Source organism: Octodon degus, unplaced genomic scaffold (genome assembly GCF_000260255.1).
Source record: "Octodon degus isolate 3935 unplaced genomic scaffold, OctDeg1.0 scaffold00052, whole genome shotgun sequence".
NCBI classification, from domain to species: domain Eukaryota; kingdom Metazoa; phylum Chordata; class Mammalia; order Rodentia; family Octodontidae; genus Octodon; species Octodon degus.
The window spans coordinates 10,309,312-10,315,680 of NW_004524628.1; positions in this window are offsets into that span (position 1 = coordinate 10,309,312).

A 6,369-nucleotide genomic window follows, 5' to 3' on the forward strand; every position below is an offset into this window, starting at 1 on the left:
CGGAGCAGTGGGGCGCACGTGGCACGGAAGGCAGACGCCCCGCAGGCTGCAAGCAGTACGGTGGGGCCCCTCGGGAGGCCGCCCCGCCAGCATCCAGCCTGTCACATCACAGACTGACACACAAGGACGACCCTCGCAGAGCACGAGCGGAGGTGGCACGACTGGAAACCGCGGCTCTGGAGGGGTTGGGGAGCCGGAGAGGGACCGGAGGAGGCAGCCGAGGCAGAGGCAGAGGCCCTGACAGGAACCCAGAGCAGAAGCTGTCTGTGGAGGAGCTGGCTGCACAGTCCCGGCGGCCTGATGCGAGGGTGGGCCCCTAAGCCGCCCTGTGTGTGAGAGCACCCAGGCTTCAGCTGCTCTGGGAGGAGGGGATGGGGCGGGGCTGGGGGGCCGATGACCCATTTGCTTCTTTTATGTTTAAGATAGGATTTAAAAACTCATGTAAAGTCTTTTCTTTCTTTCTTTCTTTCTTTCCTTTTCTTTTTTTAATTCTGAACAGACCCGTTTTGTACCCAGTTACTTTCGGGATAAATTTTACTGGCTGCTGTTGTGGAGAAGGTGGCATTCACCGTTGCCATAATAAATTAGAAATGTATGTAAAAATTTTATAAAGCTGCAATCTCACAAGTACCAATGAAACTAAACATTCCTTTACCTGCTATTGCCATTGATAGGCCTCCTTTGAGACTTATTTTTTCAGTTCCTTTGTCCATTATCTCTTGAAGTCTTCATGTTCTTGTTGATTCAGAGGCTCTTCACAGTTGGAGGTACTAAACTTTCACGTCTTATGTTTTTATAATTTTTCTAGTATGTTCTTTTCGGTCAGTGTAGAATTTTGCCATGTGATTTTTCCATCCCTATGCTGGTAATTTATGAATATTATCCTTATTGGTCCCTATTGGTGTCTAGGTGTCCTCCCTAAAGCCTCATGAAGTCACGGGGCAGCTTCTGGGGTTTGTGATTAATTCATAATCCAATGCTGGGATTGTGGGTGTGGGCGCTGCACCCGCTCGGGGGCAGGTAGTCTGAGTACCATGTAAGGGAGGGAGAGAGGCTGGCTCGCTGCCTCAGCTGCTGCTCCTCCTTCTGCTCTTTGCTGTTTTCCACTGCCATGAATGGCTGCCCTCTGCCCTGTGCCGCTCTGCCTTGGAGCCAGCCGAGGGTGGACTGAAACCTCCACTAACTGTGAGCCAGATAATTCTTTCCTTCCCTAATTTTGGTTGTCAGGTATTTTGTTCCAGCAAGGAGAGAAAAGTAACTGAGACAGTCCCTTTCCTGCATTTGCGCATCGCATAGATGATCATCACGAATACTTCTAAGTCTTGTGGATTCTTTTCACTCCCAAGTTTGCTGATATAACATGAGTTGATATTACAATGCAATATTTTCCCTAAAGGGAATCATATTGTGTCCACATTGTGTGTGTGTGTGTGTGTGTGTGTGTGTGTGCACGTGAGCGCACACGGCCATTGCTGAGGATTAAGCCAGGGCCTGGCACATGCTGGCCAAGTGCTCTCCTAGCGAGTGTCATCTCTGGCCTTTGGCACCTTCTAGTAATCTTCATTTGCCCCTTGACATGGACTGCCACCCTTGTCATCTATCAAATCCTTATGTGTAAATGTCACTTTAAAGACTGCATAATTTGCAGTCTGTGGTTGTTTAAAACCTGTCCCTTAGCATTGTATCTGAATTTATAATTCGACCCCCTTCTGGTCTGCTCTTAGCACTTGCCGCTGTGCACTGCAGCTGCCAGGCTCTCTCCCCGTCAGGCTGGAGCTCTCTGACTATCGTCCTTTGGGGTCCAGCGTGGAGCTTAGTTGAATAACTACTTGTAAACAGATACTGATGAGTCCATGGTGATTAGAACCCTGACCATCAAAGAAACTAGAAAACTGAGTGTGTATGTGTGCGTGTGCACGCATGTGTGCATGCCTTGTGTGAAAGTCTTTTGGCCCTTCTCGTTTGGAGGTTGTAGAACTGAATTCTGAAGAAAAAGTGGTACGTTTTTCCAAAGAATACATGCTAAGAGGAAGTGTGGCAGTGAGATCTTGGGAGTGCTGCCTGCCTCTGAAATGAACCTTCTCACGTCTGTGAGCCGAGTGCCAGTGTCTCCTTAGCTGGATGTGCACTGTCTTGGCTTTAGTGCTGTTGCCCTCTAGGGACTGCAGCACACAAGGCTCGCACTCCCTGTGCGGGGTTGGCGCCTGCGCAGGACACACCTAGTGCTTGGAGGCCCCTCCCTACCGCCTCTCTCCTCTTCCCTCCATCTCTTTGCCCCCTCCATTTCCAACTCCATGGTTCCTATTACCATGGCTGCCTTTCATTTTGCACTTTAATGCCTTTGTGCACTGGGTTTCTCATAGAAGACAAACTGTGCGACACTTAGCCATGTGTGCCTGATTCATTTCACCTAACACTGGCTCTGGATTTTGATTTGAGCCAAAGGTCCAAAGACGGCCAAAGGACTCCAGAAGTGGCTGTCCTGAGACCCGGGCAGAGGCCCCAAGGCTCCTTAGAATGCGGCCTGGGACATTCTCAAAAGGTTCTGGGCATTCGATCTGTGACCAGGCCAGCACAGATCCCAGGGGAGCGCATTAGGCTCTGCCTCTGGGGAGAAGCGTCTGGGGACACGTAGTGGGGCCTGCCTCAGTAAGCAACTCCACAGCAGGCGCGGGCCCAGCACCTACATGGAGTCTTCCTTGTTATGATCAAAAGTTGTGTCCTTATTGGGCTACTTGAACACAGACAAGAGACAATCAAGAAGCTTTGGTTTATTATTCAATGGTTTCTATAATTCAAGATATTTATATCTTATCTGAGATTAGAATTTTCCTTCTGTAATTTGGACAACTAGAATTTACACATACTTTCCAACTCCTATTGTAAGAATCCTTCAGTCTTGAACAAAGTCTAAAAATTCTAATAAATACCTATTTTCCATGTCTAAAACCCAACCACTCCAAGGGCTGAAGATCCATCCCTTCCCCTTAATTGCTAGCTACTACTGAGTTATTGTTGTCCAGATAGGAGCAGTTCTGAATTTTCACATAAAAGATAAAGTTATTACAACATTTTGAGGAAAATCTTTGAAGCTAATTATCTAAAGATTAGAGAAAGGATATCTTTTAATTAATTTCAAACCCTGGATTGAGTACTAAGCAGAGCCATGAAAGAGAGGCTTCCAGTAGGAAGTAGTGACGGTTGGGAAGCCGCCTCCCTCCCCTCGAGGGCTACCATTTAATTTCCAACATCAATTTGAAATAAACGCTGGTATGGTCTCCCAGGGAAAGTGGCTTCAGTTATAAGCATGATGGAGACGCACACAGGGCGGTAAGCGAATACAAGTCACACTTCCCCACTAACGTGGGTCCCGTGGGCTGGGATTTTATGTCACCACCGCTGTCCACACCCACGGCCTTCTGGGCCTGTGACACCCTGCACTGAAGAGACAGGAGCTCCATCTGGAGAAGCTGAACAGGGTGAAATCGTGGATCTCTATGGCAACAAGGCAATGCCACTCTATACACTGTAGACAGTGGGGATCCACCAAGAGGAATGACTGGAGAATCACAGGACCACACGGGGCCTGAGGGACCTTGTTCCAGCAGTGTGGAGGACCCGTGAGGGAAGGCAGGCAAAAGGCAGGTCCCTCCTGGAGCCGATGCTCGCAACCCCAACACAACAGCAGGTGCTTGACGAGCGATAACAGAGATGGGGAAAGAGGGCGATAGAGTGGGTGCTGGGAACCGGCACCAACACACACGAGGGTCAGAAGAGGGCCAGACGGTTACCAGCGTTCTGAGTGGCAGTGACTCAAAGACATGGACATAAACAAGACAGAAAACATGGGCCGGCCTGACAGCTCAGCAGACTAAACACCTGCTTAGGCAGAACGCAGCAGCCCCAGGTTCAATTCCCAGCATGCCATTCTGGCCCTGATCTGGGGGCACACCGAGATGATGATTCAGACTGGGCGTGGTGACATATGCCTGTAATCCCAGTGTTTGGGGGGCTGAACACAGGTGGATCACTACGAGTACAATCTACATAGTGAGACCCTGTAGGCCCTGTAGAACCTGTCCTATCCTACATATAGGGAAAAACGATAGAAAACACCGTGTATCATTAGCTCAGTTACTGGAGGTTTCAGTCTGTACTCAGCTGAATCTGAGGCAGACTGGTGCATGACTGAGGGCAGCCGTTCATGGTGGCAGGAGGCAGCAAAGCAGCAGAAGCAAAAGGGAGGAGTAACAGCAACCACAGCTACAGAGAGCAAGTCTGTCTCCCTTAGGTTGCATGTGCACCCCAGGCTGGGTGTAGCACTCACACCCCTAATCCCAGCAGCACTCACACCCATAATCCCAGCAGCATTCACACCCATAATCCCAGTGGATCATGAATTAATCACAAACTCTAGAAGTCTGCCCCATGACTGCAAGAGGCTTTGGGGAGACAAGTACACACAAACCATAACAGGGGACACGTTCCTTTTAGGGCCCACAGAAGGCATCCGAGAAATGCTGTGCACCTGGAACCTCAGTGTTTCCCAGCTCTCTCGCAGCCACCCTGAAGCCTCAACTCAGATGTCCCAAGTTCCTCTGGGGTTTCAATTGCAGGTTTGGAAATTGGCAAGGTAATTTAATGCTTAATTTTAACAGAGATTAATTATTAAATTAATCTCGGATTTGGGCATCATTAGTACTGAAGGGGGTTTGGCTGTGAGTGAGACCTGCAGGGAGTGATGAGAAGGCGAGGAGGTTGGTGAAGGCCTCACTCCAGCATGGCAGGGCAGTCAGGCAAGAGGAGACCACTGAGACATCAAGGAGTCACATGAGAGGGGGCTGAGCAGGGCTGTGGCTGATCCCAGAAACACAGAGAAGAATCAGGAGTGAGGACAGTGAAAACAGACTGGCAAGAAGAAGGCCGGAAACCAGATCCCCTGAGAAACCCTGGAGGTGACTTTAAATATAAGGAGGAGGCAGAAAGGACAAGAAGAACGGGAAGGCCCACCACAGTCACTTTCCCACACCTGGAACTAACTACCTGCCACCTGCAGTCTAAAGGAAGAGAGGTTTGCTTGGCTCACAGTTTCCTTAGGTTCAGTTCCTGCGGGGCGCTAGCCAGCAGCAGCAGGGCAGCTGGGCTTGCGGAGCAAAGCTGCTCATCCGAGAAGCAGGTAAAAGCGGAGGGGTTGGGCAGGAGCTGCAGGCCATGCGCCAGTGGCCCCCACCCCCACAACCACAACTGGCTACAAACGAAAGAATGGATAGATCCAACTGATGATAAGTGATCCTATCACCTTCCAAATGCAGGAGACTTTGGGGGGCATTCAGATCTAAACTACCCTAAAGGCAGAGGCAGGCGAGCTGGCAGTGAAGGGCTTTCTCAAGGACATGTGAGCCATTTTGCCAAAAGCCTCAACTTCCCCTGTGAAGTATGAGAAAAGCGAACTTCCTGGACACACAGCAACTTCCGATGGCCATTGAAAGAAAGGAGACAAGCAGGTGGGAGTCACCCAAGCTGGGTAGGAGGGTCGCCTTCTGCAGCAAGTCTCTGCAGCTCTGGTGGACGAACAGGAAAAGCAGCCCTATCTGCAGATCCTGGAGGAGAAATGCAGAAGACGCGGCTCAGCGCTGATACTCAGCGCTGACTTGGAAAGAGGAGGGTGGCCAGAGGGGAGGGCAAGGGGAGGAGCCTTGGAGTCCAGGCGAAGGGCGGCAGAGCTGAGGGAAGGGCTGACTGAGGAGTGGAATCCCACAGAAGGGAGGAGCTGGAGAGGGAGGGCCCTGAGGGGTTGGGCGCCGGAGGTCCAGCCCCTGACAGATGGCTCTGAGGGGGAGGGCAGGAAGACAGGAAGGCGCGCTAGCTCCTGATTAGGCAAGTGCGGGGACCGGGGTTCCATCCTCAGTACCACATGCTGGCCAGCCCTGCCCCCAGGCACACTGAGCCTGATACCAAGACTGGGCATGGTGGCCCCACCACAAGTCTGAGCTGCATAGTGAGACCCTGTACCAAAAATAAAAATGAGAAAAAAAAAAGGAAGGACCGAGGTGAAAAACATTCTTCTCTTGCCTCAGCCTCCCCACACTCACCTCCCAGGGCTGCCTAACTCACCACCTGGGGCAGGCCAAATAGCTCAGCAGATGAAAGCACCTGCAAGCAGGCGCAGGGGCTGGAGGTTTGAGCCCCGGGCCTGCCATGCCGGCCCCATCCCCGGGTGCGCTGAGACAGCAATCGAGACTGGGCATAGTGGTGTGCGCCTGTAATCCCAGCTCTTGGGAGTCTGTAAACAGGCGGACCACTACAAGTCTGATCTGGTAGTGAGACCCTGAACACCCCGTAGACTCTGCCCTAAAATACAAAAAAAAA